Genomic DNA, 18923 nt, shown 5'->3' on the forward strand with positions numbered 1-18923 from the left:
GGCTGCCAACCCAACTTCATCTGAATACATTTACTTAAGTCATAAATAAAGGGTTGTGGGGATCTAATTTGACATCTGTGTGCAATAAATGTTCCCTCTGTTTTGTTTTTGGCCTGATAAAATGAAAGGCCTGCTTCCCTGCATGTAGTGAATGTGGGTCAAATATTAAATGCCCTCTCTCCATAGAGGTGCCAAACTAGTGATATATGCCTTGAAAATCCCATATATCGACAATGAGCCAAAACTGAAAATGAAAGTTGGCGATATGAATATAAATGAGTTATTTGATGTCATTTTCTTGCCATGAGCCTGCCCCAAATGGCTAGCAGCCGGCTGCTTTTCTTATGAAGGCACCTATCCACTAGTCAATCTTTCAATAATCTATCATTTCCCTGCTGCTAAAAAGCCAACTGGGCTGGTGTTTGGGACCTAACATGATTTTTAATATGTCATTCAATGTGACATTGCCCTTTTCTACTAATATGAGCTTATTATATTGAAATGTTATTAAATATCATTTTGACAGTTGTTCTGGTCAGAGTAAAGCTGATGTATATGGAGATGTTCCATGATTTTTGATGCTTATAATGGATTAGACGTACTGTATGCATGCCAGAGCGCCAATTTAAATATGAAATGACTTCGACAAAGTGTCATTCAATGTGACATTTCCTCAAATCAACACAACAAAAACTATGGGAAATCATCTACAAAGAAAAAAAATAAAATGGAGGAAATTAGTAGAAAAGCGGTAAAGGCCAGTATTTTCCTGAACGTATAGTGAAGTTTATATGTTTGCTGTGCAAAGCTTCCCTGCTTCGGTGCATTTTTGTCTTAGCGAGTGTAGAGCCACATGCATAGAAGTTGTGTCTTCCCTTAGTGATTCAGAGGACGTGCTTAGATCATAGGCGAAGATCGGATCATCAGATCTTATACTGAGGGAAATACTGTGTATTATTGGTTGCACATCATCTCTGCAAGCAATTAGAAGTGAACGGACGAATTGGAGGGTTTATGTAAAGGTCAGGCCCAATACTTGCTCTGTCTGTGTGTTCATGCATGTCTCTGTGTTCACGTGCAAGCTCTTGAATTTGCATGCATGTGTGTATTTGTGTGTATATTTGTATATGTGTGAGTCTTTGAGGTTGTTGAGCAGCCACTTAACAGCGAGCCATCAGTAGCAGTCAGCTATTGATTGTGTATTATGTGTAAACAGATGGAATGGATGGGTTATTATAAAGATGAGGATCACGATATACTTTGAAGTCAAAATTAAACTTCATAAACATCCTCGGTGTTTGTTTTGAATTGTGCAGCTTTATTTTTAACTTTTCCAAAAAGGAATTTTAGTTTTATTTGTTTTTTGTAGTGACAGCGCGTCCTACACTGGTATTCTTTGGAATTTTTGGTTCTGACTAACAATCTGGGTACTCTTATTTGATTTGTGCAATATCTGTGTCGTCTAGCTCTGAAAATAGCCACTTCCAATGGTCACATTGACAGTTAGCTACCTCGGCAGTGACGATAACCGTTGCTGACTCCCATCAGTGATTTGGGCACTTCAACTTTACGTTGCGATTCGAATCACCAGCTACAAAGTGCCGTGGTTACAGTTTGGAGTGAGTTTTGACAGTTTGGTCATTTGTCGGCCACAACTGTACCCATGAAAGAGAAACAGCGAAAGCTAGACCTTTAGTCTAAACTTCTGTTCAACTTTAAGGACAAAACAGAAGAGATTAACTATATCTATCTGGCATGTAGCTGGAGTTTTTTGGTGGGTTTTTTTTGTAAAAAATTCTGAAAGTTTAGAGCAGTGACCTAACGTCAATAATACTGAAGAGCTACAGTATATGAGTCTCAGACTCTTTCTACCCGGATACATTCAGGATCTCCTGTTGTTGATTTCCCAGCTTCCTGTTAACACTCCTGTGTCACATGTGATTAGCCAGTGAGCTCTAATGATTGGTTGCCTGCCACCTGTGCTGCCACGTGGCAGTCCGGACTGACCGTGAGTAAATGACTCAGGATGTGTTTTTAATAAGCTGGAGGTCACAGTAATCTGCAGCTGCGAACAGAAGCCTATCTGCCTCTCATCTCACATCTCCGAGCTCTTCCAGGAGTACATGGTGGTGGAGAAAAAGAAAATCCTGTATGCCTTACCTCCCTTTCTGTCCGATCTTTGCTTCTGCCAGTCTATCTCCCACATTTTCTGTCTCTCATTTCCCCTCCCACTCAGTTTCTTATTCTCATTTCTCTTCCTGTCCCAGTTTTTTATACATGTGAGCTGAGAAGAAGATGAACACTCTAAGGAGTCTTTGGCTATGTCATCCATTATATGAGGTTAGTTGTATAGCCTGTCCTTCACCCGCTGCCAGCCTGAGCTGATGAAGAGTTTGGAAATCAATACCAGACTAATAACACTGAGTCTGCACCTGAAGAAAGAGGATATGATTCAATATCATACGAAAATCACGCCAAGTCACCATGACACCAATGTCGCAGCCATACAAAATAGCACTCTTATGACACACATGACTGAGGTTTCTGTGGGTGTATGGACCACATCAACCTCCTTTTGCTAGTCACAGTGGAGCTTTGGAGATAAAACTTGTGCACAAGCTGGTACTTGAATATACATGGCCTAATGTATGTGGACACCCACACCTGTATTTTACTGTTGAACATCTCATTCCAAACATGGACGTTAATATGCTTCTGTAACACCCTCCACTTTTCTAGGAGGACTTTCCACAAGATTTTGGAACCTCGTTAGAGTAGAGTAAAGCTTTAAATATCCCAGAGGAGCAGTATGGCAGTAATCAATCATAATAAACACAGGAAAATACGGCAGTGATTAAAGTACAAACTTTAACTGTCAGTTGTCATCATAATGATTCTGTTTAAAAATCCAGTAGCTGATGAAATAGAAGATCTCACATATCTGTTAGTCTCACTTCTAAGGAGCAAAAGCCTTGATCCTCATGGAAGCAAATTGAATTCAACGTGTAAAAGGTGTTGGTAGTCAAATAGGATGACCTGAGCTTTCTTTGTGGCTCTGAATTGATGCAAGTGGTAAAGATCAGTTAAATTTTAATTTCTAAAGTGCTTGGTCCCCATTCAGCCATTATTTATTTATTTTCCACTGATATTGGATGATAAGGAAGAAAAAAAAGCATTAAAACAAAACAAGTGGCTGCACTTGTGTGGGTGTGTTGCTTCAGGTACCAGTGAGTCATCAAATACGATCGAGGAAGTCCAGCTCGAATGAGTAAAGTTCAAGTGAACTCTGCAGATAAGTTTTGTAATACTCGTAGACAGGATTTTGCAAGTCGACATATATCATGGCAGCAGTTACTTTATCTTTTGTTGCAATATTCAGGAGATAAACAGTAGAAATACAGCGTTGGTGTTAAGAAGTCATCTACCAGGAGTGTGCGCTTGCATGTTTTTAGTTTGTCTCTGCAGCGCTTTGCCAGAAGATGTGACATGATGTTGTTGTCCAGTATAAGTTGAGCCAGGTTTCAACTTGTGTGCTGGAAACTGTCTGACACTGACCATTAAAGTGAACGAGAGGGCTGTGTTTCTTCACACTGGGCTGAAAAATATAATATATAATATCACTGTATGCTGTAGCATTAAGATTTACCAGGCTTCAACAGCCCCAGGACAAGGTTGTCCACATTCTTTTGGCCATGGAGTGTAGCTCAGGGCTTTACAGGATAATGTCCGCTATACTACCATGCATGTTGTAAGAGCTGAGCAGCAAAACTATGCTTTAATAAACATGTGTCAGAGAGTCGAAAAATAGAGTGAGACAGTGCACAGGCAGTCAGTATAATAGCATGTCCCTCATCTCAACCCCTGACCTTTCTCTCGCGGCAAGGAAAGACCTCAATCCGACTCCCTGACTCGACAGCCAGTTGGCTAAATTCATCTCCCTGTCAGGGCGGGCGTGAGGCAAACACATTAACACTGTGGTGTCAGCCTGTGGCCAAATAAAGCACTTACCAACGGACCTAGGACAAATGAGTAGGCAAATATAAATAAGGGCATGCAGACACTGGGAAAGGTTTCTAATCAATGCGCAAATACATGATTGAATGGGCACATAACCCTTCAACCTTATAGTTCAGAGTAAAGCTTCAATAAACTTCAGTCAGGGCTGGAAAAGTAGTCCTGCGGGAGACTAATTGATTTATAAGAAAAACTAATTCGTAAGAAAGCTTTTTAGAATGAACAATTTTCATACTATTAATATGTCCTGTGTGATTACATCACCTGAAAAGTTAATTGGACAGCTTAAAAGCATCAAATCATTTTGAGCATCCTATTGAAACACTGACAAACAGAACAAATGATCAATAGGTTTTTTTGGCCAGTCTCATTGTTGAAAGAAATGCTGTACACCAGCAGTGTCTTTTCAATCGACGGTCCCTCAGTCTGCCTGGCTGTCCCATTCTCGTGAACTAGGGCTGTCACTTTTTCCAAAAATCAAGTTCGAAGAGAGTTTGAATGACACGAAGTTCGATCAAATGAATTTGATATGCATTGAATGGATTCTCAAATGCATTCACACCGTATCAAGGTTGAACTGATTAGATTTTGGTGGTCACAGGTCAAAGGACAAGGTCATTGTGACATCACGTCCATCCCATTGTTGTGAACGTGATATATCAGGAACACCTTTTGGCCATAACTCAAGAATTCATACTTTAATTATGAAAAAAGTTCACATAAATAAATAAATTGATGAAGTGATGACATTAAATATCTGAAAGGTCAAAGGTCAGCTTCACTGTGACATTATAATGTTCTGCAAAAAAACTTTTCTGGCCTTCATTCAATTCAATAACTCAGGAAGAAGGGGAGATTGTGGGCATATTTCCGGAAATTTGACTGGTTAGTGGATGCATACAACTGTGAGACGGTAATAGTTTCATCTTGGCATTTGCAGAGAACACATTCAGAACATTCAGCGATAAATTATCAGGAATCATTGTCATTTCAAGAATTTCACTTCACAAAAAAATAATTTTTCAGTAAATGTTATATATTATTTTTGAGATCCTTTTAAGTTAAAGTTTTAGCAATCATTTGCTATTTCATTCATTTCGAGGTGTTTTTCTGGTAACCTCATGAATGTAAGTCCACAAACTGTGACATGAAAGTGAGGAAAGTGAACGAAAACTGTAAATATGTGGGCCGTTAACCAAAACAATGAGCTCAGCGAATAACACATCCCGACTCCAGTCCTCACTCGTTTTTCTTTAAATAAGCAAAAATCAATGTACAAAACATTCAGATAGTCATATCGATTGATTGTAATTAAGTAATCTAAAAAAACTTGACTTCTTCCGTGGATGTCACTCTTTTGATATGTTGTGCTTAAATTTGGAGTTATACATAACTTTTGTCGAAAAGCTACATGTTAATAGATTTGATTGTATTTGAAAGCATTTGATTCGATAAACAAGTTCAGTAATATGCTATTGCTAATTTTTCCCTTTTATTGATATCAAAGTTAGCATAAGTGTCAAGGAAGTGGTAGCCAAGTTTGCTTTGCATTCTTTGGTGTTGTTGGTGCATGCTGCAGCCCCTCAGGTCGTGTCTCTAACATACATGCTGGCAGGTAAATCACTTCCTCTGGCCTGGGTGACACAGGGATTTTGGTGCGTTACCCCTGGGGTGTTTGCGTCCTTTGGCAGATCTGCAGTGACAGGCCCCTGCCTAGACATGGCAGGCAACACATCTGGCTTGATAGGAGGCCACAATCACAATGACGGGAATGTAATGAAAGGCCCTGTCTCCCTGACACCTCGGCTGTCCCACACGGTGCCAATGCTGAAGTGGATTGCGGAGTGATTGACGTGATAATTTGACCCTGTCTGTCAGGGCGTCTCTCTTTCTTGAGTAGCATCACAGTACCTGATTGTCTCAGCGGGTTATCTGCTCAAATTGTAGATGTACTTAATCTGTCAAATAGTGTGTATTTATGACAGTTTGGTTCTTAAATTAGCAGGTTTCTCATAATTTCCTTGAAGATTCTGTAGCTTTGAGATAAATTCTGGAATTTGTCAGATGTTGTAATAAGCCAATTGAATTGAATTGAATTTTTATGACATATTTTGCACTCTTTGGTTGATAAGCATCCCTCTGTAAGCTGTTTCAGTCCCCATTTCTGTGTTTGGATTTGGAAGGTTGGATGGAAAAGTCAGATGGGAATACCATGTGGGACCGCACATCTGTCTTAAAGAAGACAAAAAACAGGTTTTGCCCATGTAAAAAGGACACATATACAGAGGAGGACATGGAGGGAGAAGACAGGAGAGGGAATTTGAGGGCAAACTGTGGAGGAATTACACCAACATCTGAGCACACGAACCACGGGGTCAAACGTCTGGAGCGACATCAGCTTCCTTTCAGCCACCATGCAAATTCACAACCTGCAGTTCAGCTGCAAGAGTTGATTTTGTGAGCCATTAGAGCACAGATGCTGCACAGCACAGCAAATGTTTAATGGCAGTAATTTTGAAAAGGTCATCTGAAGGGAACATATAGACTCTAAATGTTGCATTACGGGAAAGGCGGAGTGCGAGTTGAGTTCAAACTCAAGCAGCAATTAGATTCCTATCATAAGCCAGAGCGGGACTGTTTCTCATGTGTCAGCAATATTCCTTCACCTCCTTGACTTTGATGCTGTTCTGCCTTTTTATTTATTATCCCTCACTTCTGCAGCTAGCCTCTTTTCTTTCAGACACAGTTGACAGATACATTCACATGATCATAGACAAACATAGACCATGTTCCATAGCCTCCAGTGTTGTCATGAAAAGCTGAGGCTTTTTAAAAAGAGATGTTGAATTTTGTGCAGATGTCTTGTTTTCCTCCAGCTTTTCCCTTTTTATCTCCTGCAGATGTGAAAGCTTTTGTTACTCACATCCTCGCCTTTACCGAGCCCTGGATAGTTTCAGCTGTGTTGGCCAGGAATGTCTTCATTTATTTTTTACTGAATAGCACAGCGAATGTAGTTGTTTATGAATAAAGTGCAGTCCGAAATCGTAGGAATAGAGAAGGTCTGGATGTAAGTCCCAGTGTCTTTGAGCAAGACACCATACTCCCCTCCAGCTCTAAAACTGCCAGTCTGCCCTCAGAGGTGGTAAAATGAAATGATTTTCCTTTGAGTCAGTCCTGATCTCTCAGAATTCTTGTGATTATTATGGCCCAAAATGACTGAATGTGCATAAAATTTCAAACAATTTTTAGATGAGACTGTGTACACATATTCATGCTCCCCAGAGGATGAATCCAAATGACTTTGGTGATCCTCTGACTTTTCCACTAGCGCCACCATGAGGCTAACGTGTGTTATCAGTGACATGTCTCAACAACTATTTGAAATTTGAAACAGACATTTGTTTCTTCGTCAGGAAGAATCGCAACAACTTTGATGATCTCTTACCTTTTCATCTAGGGCCAACATCAGGTCAAAACATCAGTTTCGTTTATGACCAAATACCTGCAAAACTAATGACATTCCCATCACTTTCAGCTGTATTTTAATGTATTTAGTGCTAATTAGAAAATGTTAATGAGCTAACATACTAAACTAAGATGGCGAACACTGAAAACATTACATTTGCTAAAAATAAAGATTGAGATTTCCTCATCTCTTTAATGTAAATTTTAGCCTCTTCCATGTTAGATGATGCTTGACTGTGTTGATAGTGCACATAGTGAATGATTTGGATGGTCTCCACATGTGTTGAGTCTGTCTGCCAGCTACCTTGAAAGGACAGATGGTAATAATACAAGACAGTCTGGCGTAAGGCAAGGACGTGTGCATTTTTTTAACATGAATGCATGATTGAAATTATCTCTGTATGTTTGCAATATATACACTTGTTTCAGAAATCCTTGTGTGCTTATAAAAGGTGTACATCAGTTCATGGCACTGGAGGCATATCAGCCTTGATTAATCCTAATTGACATGAAATAACTGATACACCAATTTGCTTCAGTTTCAGCTGTCACACAGAAGAGAGGAGACAAAGAGCAGATATTCTGAATTTGAGTGTGAAGACAAGTTTTGTTAGTCAAGGTCATTTTCTCCACTTCACTCACTATCACCAACGTGTTTCTGCAGGTTTGTGTCTGAGCGGTGACCCAGTTCCCCAGCTGACAGGGTCATAAACACGGCGCAGTAGACTGATTAGAGGGAACAGCAGCCCAACTCACGACTGTACAGTCTTTATAGACTGTGTAAAAGAGCCACAGTGGTCATTATTCAGTTTTACACAGTGCCAGTCATGTGCTGTTGTGGGACAGGTCTATACAAAACCTACCTGGTCTTGTAGTCTGCACTTATGCTGGTTTTCAGAGAATAGATTGAAGAAACGCTCTCATCCATGACAAATCACCAAATCTAGCCTCTGCATGGCAAAATTCCCACTGTGAGTTTGTTAGTTTTTCTTTGCCTCTGAGTTTGATGAAACCTGGTGTAACAGATAAAGTTGCATTCACTGAATCCTGACTTTGTTGTATGAGTTTTACCCCCCAGGATCCGTAATACTTCCACTCTGAAATGCTTCTGAAATGCTTGGCATCTGTACATTTACACACACACACGATTATGTTTTTTAATCATTTTTCACTTAAGTGTTGAAGCCCAGTCAGAGAATGATGGGAAATCAATTAGAGCAGGGGATATATTGTCAATGTTTGTGAAATATTATGGCTAAATTTGGACCAGAACCAAAGAGAAGTCTTGTTGATCTATTGCTTTCCTGCCAGTCAGTATTAGTATGCTAATGCTGCAATTTTATTTTTTTTTGTCAATCAACAAATTTTGTCTTCTGTTCCCAAGGACATAATTACTCTTACGACATTTTACAAAGTATTGTTAAAATTGCAACTCAAATGGCCATTGTTACCCCACACTAACCATCTTGACAAATCTGGGCTGCTCACTCCTAAGGCTCGCCAATTATTAAGAAAAGATTAATTGCTGCATCAGACGTCCACCTTTCTGTCAGCTACAGTACTACATAGGCTCCCTGTGTGCCTCTATGTAATAGGGCCTATGTTTTCTGCCTATAAAACCCCCGGCAGTCTGTCTCCTGTGGTTGAATCCTCAGAGGAAAGCAGTGTGAAGTCAGAGAATACTTTCTGCAGCAGCTCCAGGTACAGCAGTTCAGCGTTTAACCCCCCTCAGGGCCTTTCCCCCTTCTGGACAGCGGCACTGAAAGCTCCCCTCCCACTCTTTCCCTCCCTCATCACAACCAAGAATTGGCACATTCAACTGTTGCTGCTTTTTAAAAACTCCTTTTGACGGCATCTTGTTTTTGGTACCTGCTTTTTACTCCTATCCTGACATATCATCAGCAAAAACCTTCAAAGAAAATGCAAGTTTGGTTTCTCAGCTGTTCCCAGAAGCAAGCCATGTGCATTTTATGTGAAGTGTTAAAAAAGCGTAATCAACGCAGGGAGATTTTCACGATTTATTCATGTGTCGCCACTTCTTGGTGATTGTCTGTAAGAATTTGCCTCTGAATATGTCTGCTGTACAGCAGCTGTACCTTGCTAGAAAAGTCTAAAAACATGGGCTGATTCCTTTCCTTTCCTTTATCTCCTTTCCTTTACTTTGCTTTCCTTTGCTTTCCTTTGCTTTCCTTCCCTTCTTCTGCCTGTTTGGAGAAGCAAGCCAAGGCTCTCTTGGTGCTGTGGGCCCCCTAAGTTTGATCAGTGTAGCCCAGAGAGGCAGAACATGGGGCCCAGTGCTGATGGCATTGTGCCCAGAAGCATGGCATGGGGATAGAGGGGGGTTGAGGCATACTTGTCACACTTGAAAGTCCTTAAACAGGGAGATTTTCAAAGCCAGAGTGGGTTTGGGGCTTAGCTTTCCCATAAAATGCTAAGATTCTGTAACCGTACTGCAATTTTGGTGCCATGCTGTCTACTACAAAAACTGCACTCTTTTATCTCAGTGTAAGTTTAAAAAAAATAGATTTCAACAAAGATTTTGCACACTTTAGTCCTAATGACAGATGCATTGGACTGAAAACCTCTGTAAGAGGAATAGTTTGTCATTTTAGGGAATATACCACTGAACTTTCTTGCTAACTAGTACTTTTCCTTTTTTCTTTCAAACTTGTCATTATTAAACTTTGGTTTTTGTCCATATTAAACAAACAATATGTCACATGTTAATTAGTGAGCTTCAAAGGTGCTATTAGGCAGATTTTTTTTTTACCTTTGGAGAGAGCCAGGGTTGCTGCTTCCCTCTGTTTCCAGTCTTTACGCTAAGCTAAGATAATCACCTGCTCGATGTAACTTTATATTTAGCACAGAGGTACAGCTATGAGACTGAGAATCTCTTGCTGACTCCGAGCCTAAACAAAAGCAGTGTTAGTAGTTCTCCTCCTGGGAAAATCATGAGGGTTTGTAAGTGTGGGTTGAGACTGTCAAGGTACATCCATCTGTCTACCCAAATAACAACACAGCCATTCCTACTCCTCCCCTCTTCATCATCTCCTCAAGAGGAACAAACTAACCCTCATCCAGACTGACTACCATAGATAAAAGCAGCAAGGGAGAAAACAAGGGGGAGAGTTGGAAGATATTTCAGAACAAGCGTATCCCATTTGTGTTCAAACCCTGTCTCCCAGGCTGTTTGTCAGAGGGCACTGAACTGTCTGTTTCTATTACAGACTCAGTGCAGCCTTGCTTAGCTGTATAAGACAAATGGTGCCATCAGTGCTAAAGTGCACAATTATTCCCGTGTCCTCTACAGGGGTCAGAAATATGTTTGAATTACATCAACAGGTGTGTTTGTGGGATCAGTGGCGCAAACCACAGACGGAAGCCCAGACACATTAACTAGCTTAACACTGAGGGGCTTTTACCACAAATATATACATGTCAGCACATGCAGCAGTCTGATGAGGCCGTGTCAACCTGCTGAGGTGATCGACATAAGCGGCTGTCCGGTGAGCGTTTGAGCCCACGGGGGAAAAGGCAAGCAGCCGCATGCAATCTCACCTCACCTGGGACTCTAAAACGCTGGTGGTCGCAGCAGAAAGTTGCACAAGGATGTTTATCTGCATGCCCTCTCACAATAGGGGATGATGGAGACTTGCGTCATATTGCTTACACCTTCATTACAAGCAAGGGAGTCAAAGCAACTATTCACGTCGGGCTCAGAGTTGTAATTTGGAGTCAAAGAAATTCCGGGAAATTTTGACACTGACAATAGCTCCCATTTTGGGAACAGAACTACGAACATGTCAACAAACCAGAAACCAATAAAATTCTAAATTAACTCTAATAGCATTGAATTAGCTAGTTTAAAAGATTTACACAGTGTGTTTGCATCTTGTTTTACTTGTTAACAAACAGCTCCAAATACATCACATTACAAAAGAAGCTAATTTTACTTTATTAAAATAATGTGACTACATGGCTAGCAGTGGGGGTAATGCTTGAACACTACTGTACTAAACTGGAATAGCGGGAGTTTTTTTTTGTTTGTTTGTTTGTTTTTCCCTTTCTACTGTACCGACATTGCCGGAAAGCAGCACTAGTCATGTATAGGGACTACCTGCGGGGCTAGTAAGTGAACAATTGTAGCTAGCGTGCTAATGGCCGAAATGACTCTCGAGCTCTTTGTTCCCTCAGAGGTTAGAACTGTAAAAACAGTCGGATATTGGTCAACGCCGTGAATTGCGTCATGCACAGACCCAAACACTCATGTTAACAACCTGCTCTACAGCTCCGGACCCTGCACCACACATCTGTCCAGGGATTGTAAATGGGAGCCATAAACCAATATGAGCTGCCCTCCCCTCACCATTTTTTTTCAACTTTGTTTTCAACTAAACTCTTCTCCCACATTACAGTTCGATCTGTTTTCCACTCTTTTCAACTCTATTTCTATCTTTGCCAGTAAGCAAATTCCTAAAAATCTGTTGAATTTAATTGGTTAGTTAGTTCATCTTATCTCTGGAACAGTAATTTAAATTACACTGAGGACCATTTTTCCCTGAAGAAATCATCTCTGTTTTACACCCTCTTCCCAAAGAAATTGAAGAGCTGAACTGTTTATTAGACTGTTCAAATCTGCTGAACATTTTCTTGCAGGCCCCAGTGTTATTTTTGGTGGATTTCCAATTACCGGGAAGAGTGCAGGAGTAAAATAAATGACAAATCTGATGAATTGTGTATTTAATCAGTTAAATTAAGCTTGCATGCTTTGACAAGTGAAGAAACCTTTGTACTTTTCACTTGTCCTGACAGAGAAGAAACAAAGAAGAGCTTCTCTGCTAAATCTGCATAATTAAAAACTACACAGGATGTAAAGAGGAATTCTTCTTATTCAATCGGCAATGCAAATGTTTGTTAGTGTTCATTTCTGATTAAATGGAAGTTTGAGAGCTTATCAAGATTCATGTTTCTACATGCACACCCCCTTTAAAGTGGGATTTTTGGAGAGACCCAACCATCTGTTCAGGGACATGCTGCTCTGTAGGTTTTATTTTCTGCACAGCAAAACTCCCGGCGAGGAGAGGAGGTTGTGTTGTAAACAATATTTAATATTGATTTCCTGTGAGTGGCTGAAGTCTCTACAGCTGAATGGGAAGAGGTTGAAGCAATTACAGAGTCTGTGTGACTGGGATGTGGCTCACAGTTTGTCAACAGATATATGAAATGTGCTGGGCAGGGTTTGGCAGCTAAGGGCCTGGGGAATGGTCCTCTCTTTCTTTTTGTCGCTCTCTTTCTGCTCTGTAAGTACAGCAGAGGAGGAGAGTCTGAAAATATATGTTTCCTGATGTGCTTCTGTTGGATGCTGGTGCTGTAGATTTTGATATATTCAGTCTTTTTGTTGTTGGCTTGTGGGTGCCTGGAGCCCGTAGGTGGGAGGCTGTGGGATTTGGCAATTTTTTAAGGAGTTTGTTATATGTTTTTGAAAACATTAAAAATCTGGATTATATGTTTACATCTGATTGCTGGGAATTTATCCAAATCTTGGAGAAAAACGTGTAATGCATGTTTTTATTCTGAAGGTACTGCATTACTCACAAGTACAAGTAATTATGGCTTTAGCAAATTAGCTTTATTATAAGGAATTTCATAAGTGGATATAAGGACCACCCTTAGTGCTGGTATAGTGACTGTGCAGTCTGCCAACAACAGTACGTGTTGTTGGTCAAATTTTTTATGATGGATTAGACTCTGTACCGAAAAAGGAGGCATCACTGATTAAATGTGGGAAAATTAATAACAGCAGTTAAAAAGTATTTTAAAATAAATAGTGGATACTGGCACACTAGTACAAGTTCTGGATACTGACATATCTGATAAACTAAAATCGGCTGATATTATCAACCTGGTCAATTTATTGCTTGAAAAAAAGAAAGAAAACATAACCATGTGATTGTCCTTGGCCTTCTCACACTCCTCAGACAGCTGGGCTCTCTTTTTTAACTGTGGGAATAGGCAGGTCCATTGGACTAAGAGTTGGACCTGTCTGTGTGTGTTTACACAGCGCTCAACTTAGAGAACATTTGAGTCTGGAGAGGTTTAGCAGGGAGGAGGGGTGAGAGGCTCTGACGCTGATGGATTAGCAGGAAGGATGAGGACAGGCTCAAGGGCCTCGTCTGGCCTTGCCTAGAACCCTCCGCCTAGAAAGAAAGTGGAAAAAACATGGTTAATACACTCACACTGGCACTTAGTCAATTACTCTCCACCTGCAGGACAAGTGACACACATGCACATAAACACTAAAAGTCTCTCACACTCCAGACACATGCGTGTACATCTACACACACATTTAGAACAATCCTTTCGACAGTACAGGGAATCAATCTTCAGTTAAAACAGTGCTGCCTGGCACAGACGTGCTATTTCTCACACATGCACACCTTTGGTCTGAGTCACCCCTCGGATTGATTGCTTTTAGAGTGACAGAAATGGAGAAGTGGTCAATCAGTCTAAAGCACCCCTGCTGATCAGTATGTTTAAAATGACCACAATTTAACCTCAGACATTGTTGTTGTTATTTTAGCAGTGTCTGGATGTGAAGGATTCTGTTGTCTTTTCTTCTTTTGTGAAGCAATGATTTGTGAAGCAATGATTAATAAGCTGTAAGTAGATAAATCAATTTTGGGCCTGAAAAGCACAATTGAGTTGGGCTGTGAATCGAGGCAATTGAGACTATGAGACTGATAATGGTCCAACCCAACAGACGTGGGTTGTGGGGAATGAAAAATTGCGTCAGGTGTGATAGTTGCTTGTTTATGGCCAACAAATTGCCATAGGCGACATATATTTACATTAAAGTGAAAAAGCCCTCTAGAGGCCGAAAGAATTCCAACTGTTAGTTGTGTGACGTTATTATCAAGAGACAAAGTCTGCAAACACATCATAAAACTGCTTTATTTTTGAAATGGCAATGTTGTCCTGTCAACAGTGGCTGCATATAAGAAAATACTCGTGTAGTTATTGAGGTCATTGACCAATGATGTATCTTGTAGAGCTGAAGTCATTTTTTTAAGCAAAAACTGCCAAACATTTGCTAGTTCCATCTTTTCAGATATAAACATATGCTGGGCTCTCAGTCTTCTATGATACTGAACTGCTTTATCTTTGGGTTTAGACTGTTGGTTGGACAAAACAAGCAATGTGAAGCTATTTTTTGTACTATTTTCTGCAATTTTGCCGAACAAATGATTAATATAGTGACAGTCCTAGTATTGTGTTGTTAAATGTGGAGACAACATGGCTTCTTTGAGGTGTTCAACGACGATGGCCCATAAGAACACAGAGTGTTTTTTCATGCACAATTGTAAAGACGTTCATTTCACCGACCCTGTAACCATTTTAATACTTTGCACACATTTCTACAGTATGGAAAGGAAAAAAACATAGCACAGAGGAATGATCAATAGTTCCAAGTTCACTTTCATCCATTAAAAAAAAAAAAACACAACATAAAAGTATTTGTTGGTTCTGTCAGGTGGAACAGTAAAGTAAACCCCTGGCACCTTACCGACCACCTATGTGCAAGTTGAGAAAGAGTCTCTTCAGCCTTCAAGGTTTGAATGTCGGAAGTTGGAAATGGAAAAAGTGAACAGAGGACAATAGCGGTATCTTAAAATTTCCCCAACTATTTCATCGAGAGACATTTTGACTTTTCACAGCAGGGAAAGCACAGGTGTAAGCAATAAAATTCCTGACCTGTCATGACTTACCGGGACGTCTGAAAAAGAAGCGAGACATTGTTAATGTTATAAGTAGCACCTGTGCTTTTCCTACTTTGACAAGTCAAGATGTCCGCTGTGGAAAAGACCTATGAGCAAAGACCTCTTGTTGTGCAAAAATACTGGAAAGTAAGCTCACAGTCATTCGTTTTGATTACCAGTTCTGTATCATCATGTGGAAATATTTTATGGGCATTTTGTTCTGTGCAGGCAGGTCAAAAACTTGTTCTTTTATTGACATTCAGATACTGTAGGAAACTGACTCTGACCAAATGGTCAGTTCTTATTGTTTTTCCGACTGATGAAACATATTTGGAGCTGTAGCGATGGAGTTCAAGCCAACCCATCTGTGCTTTCTGAGATTTGCTTACGAATATTATTAATTCCAGGTTTGCTAACGGAAGAGTAGTTGGCCAAACATACACTGTATATACAAGATACAAGTGAGTCAGGGAGTTCATGACCTCAAACCCCTCTGAGGCAAGAGTGTTTTGAAGATAAGTGGACAAAGAAAGTGATTATTATGTCATGTATGCCTCAGATATTAGATGTGTAGGCTTGTTTCTTTCCACAGATACTTGGCTGAAGACTGTGTGAACCTGCAGGATAATTGTTTGTGATGTGGCGTATCAGAATAAAAGTGTAGGCTTTTGTCCTGCCTATCCCACTCTATTCACCAGTACAGATGTGAACATTTCCAATTTTAAGGTCTGTTAAGCAAGCACTAAGAGAACCCTGGGAACAGTGAAAGGACAGATTTTGTGTTTTCTTTACAGATTTAGGCAGAGTGAGAGATCTTGGGTTTTTTTTTTTTTTCCTGTGTAAAGGCTCGATGGCGGTTTTGTCTGCGGCAAGCTGCCGACCTGCATGAACACAATGCTACCACAGGTAATGGTCTGCAATGGCGGGAAGAGAAATAATCTGTTACATGAGGTCCATTGTCCAGTGATACATTACCTGCCAGGCCCAGCCTTCCTCATGTTAGAGCAAGACCCTGGGGCTCCCGAGCCACACTGCTCATTTGCAAGGTTGAAAAGTGGAATGAGAGTCAACAGCAGCGCTTCATAGTCCTGCAGTCTATCACTCAATCTCCTGAAATATGAGACAAGACACTGTGCCTGACTGGAATCTTGAATTCCTAAATGCCTGTGTCACTCAGGAAGCGCTCTTCTTTGTAATCCCGCTGTCTCCTGACTGCCTGCAGCCCTCTGTGCCTGTCTGTTTTTGTTTCTTTGCCAAAGCATTTTTGTATACATTTCCTGTACTGACCAACGCTGGAGCCAAGACAACCACCAATTACACAAAGAAAGCCGCTGCGGTGACACCAGACCCCATGATGGTTAACTCCAGTACTTTAAACCCTGTGTTTTGGGGTTTGATAGTGTGTGCTCGGGTATGTTACTGGGTGCTTTGTGGCTTAGCCTGCTTGGAATTTGTGTCCAGTGTATTTAGATGTTTCCCTCTGAAGGGAAATTATCTATTTTCTACAAACCTGCTTGAAAACAGTTAGATTCCTCAAGGTTAAAGCGTTGATTAAAAATCACTGGACCTGACACAGAATGCTCTCTACCTCCTAATTTGCCCTGAGTCTCTTTCCCTATGGCCTCCTTCCTTCCTCTGACATACAGTCCTGACACCTGCCCTATTCATAGACGCTGTGCATCTCCAGGCACAGCAAAGGCAACATAAGTCTCCTTCTAATGAATTCCCCGCACCTTTCATGCACTGCAAATTGTCATTAACGCTGTAAGAGTTCAGAGATTGGCTTTTATTTATAGCGCACCTTTCACACCTGCCTCTTTTCTTATTGAGGTGATTATACAAGAGCGAGTGCTCACCAAACGGTGTTTCTTAACCTTAGAGATTAGAGATTATTTTGTTCCTTCTTTTCTTGTTCAGGTGTTGTCAGGAACCATACTTTATAAAATTTGTGTTTGTGAATGCCAAGCACATCCGCAAACGAGGGTCAAATGTCAGTACAAGTCACAGTTTACTTAATATGTTGCACAAGCAGATGTCCTAACGCATTTTTATTCAAATTCTGTGCTTTCTTTCTCTTCAAAAGTAGGCCTGAATCCAGTTATGGGTCCTGGCAATTGCCTGCAGTGAGACATAAAGATCGTAGATATTGCAATATAATATCTACAATGTATTATCTTCAGCAAGCAGGTTACTATGTTTTCAGCTAAAGACAGAAGTCATCACTTGCATCTCTATCTGCCCTCCTAATCTGAGCCTCAGGGGATTTTTTGTGTCGCAGTGCTCTGACTTGGAAAGATGTGACTAATTATTGGCAAAACAAATCTCCGGTGTAATGGAGCGTTCATGACAGGCAGGACGCACGCTTGATTCCTCTCTCTGGGAGGGAAAGTCATCATTCGTTTCGTAAGCGAACCTGGTTATCATTGAATTGAACAGCAGAAATGCATTTTGTTCGTGTGCACAGCCCGTCCTCTGCCAGCTCTACTCTGGACTATTTAATTTCAAGTCTTAACTTGCCTCATGCACTGACTATCTGAGAATTAGATGTGTCTCACATTTAATGTATTCAAACACTCCGTTTTATCACGCTGCTCAGCGCTTTATGAGCAACTGTTTGTACCTGCATCTCCTTTGCAGGTGCTGCCTTTGTGTCTACCTGTGTTTTAACTTTCTCCTGCAGTCAGCTCTTTGACTTTATGTGTTTGCTTAATGACGGGCTGCGTTTTCAAGAGAGCATGTGTAAAAAGCAAGCTACAGCAGGTTAGAAAAGCACACTTTGCTCAGCATAATAATTTCAGACAGTTCGACGTCTGGAATTTGTGTGAACTCTGCTTTACGTGGAGGCTGCAGTACGTTTTACAGATTACTTGGTATCACACATGCTGTGCATTTAATTAATTCAATTAATACAAAAATGAAGCACGTTTTGTTGCAGGTGATTTGTTATAAGTAACTTGTAATCTTTTTAACACACAACAGATAGAGAAGCTTGTTTAACTCATATCTTGTCCGACAGAAGATCAAACCACAGAAGCAATCTCTCATTAAACCCGGTTTATTAACTCAGTCAAATTGAATGTCTCAGCTTATGTCACTGCTGCATCATTTTAGCATCAGTCGTGCGGCCGATAACAGTCTGCCAGGGTTTTCAATGTTTTTCAGCCTGTTTGTTGTCATTGCTCTTTTTTCTGAGGTGACCCTGTGTATAATTTGTCCTCTGAGGGGCCATAAAGTGAGACTAGATTGGTGGATCAGTGTGAGGCACAACCTCGGGGACCAACCTGTTCACCATTTGTCTGGTCATGGGCAATGTGTTGACTTTATTTTTATTTTTAATTTTATATATATGCCGATTCATTCTAGTGCTCAGTATCAGAAAATTAACAAATTTTATAACTAATTAATTAATTAATTTAATTTAAGTATTTATCTTGCAAAAATTCCAAACTGTTTTTTTTTTTTTTTTTTTGTTTTTTTTAAGTATTTTCTGAAATATTTTACACTTAACAGTCACTGTATTAATGGAAACAAATAATAACCAGATTAAATGGTATATGCGTCAAAAGCAGCCCAAATTCAGTCACTGATTTTCAGTGTTATGTATGTTCATCAATTTCTTTTTGTTCTGATTTTTTATCTAAGTTTAACCCCAACAAAGCTTTCCTGAGTACGCCCTACTGGATAAAA

At 40.3% G+C, this 18923-nt stretch overlaps 1 protein-coding gene across 3 annotated transcripts in view; it reads left to right on the top strand.

The window, feature by feature from the left end:
- plxdc2b (plexin domain containing 2b) overlaps positions 1-18923 on the top strand; it is a 91421-nt gene that overhangs the window by 10646 nt on the left and 61852 nt on the right. Inside the window, exon 1 of one of the 3 annotated variants that reach the window (XM_040126910.1) lies at positions 15321-15383. The exons of the other annotated variants lie outside the window; for them this stretch is intronic. The gene's annotated coding sequence lies outside the window, so the exon portion shown is untranslated. Of the gene's footprint in view, positions 1-15320; positions 15384-18923 lie in introns of those variants that run through there. 3 annotated transcript variants of the gene reach the window in all.

Source organism: Xiphias gladius, chromosome 5 (assembly GCF_016859285.1).
Source record: "Xiphias gladius isolate SHS-SW01 ecotype Sanya breed wild chromosome 5, ASM1685928v1, whole genome shotgun sequence".
Classification (NCBI taxonomy): domain Eukaryota; kingdom Metazoa; phylum Chordata; class Actinopteri; order Istiophoriformes; family Xiphiidae; genus Xiphias; species Xiphias gladius.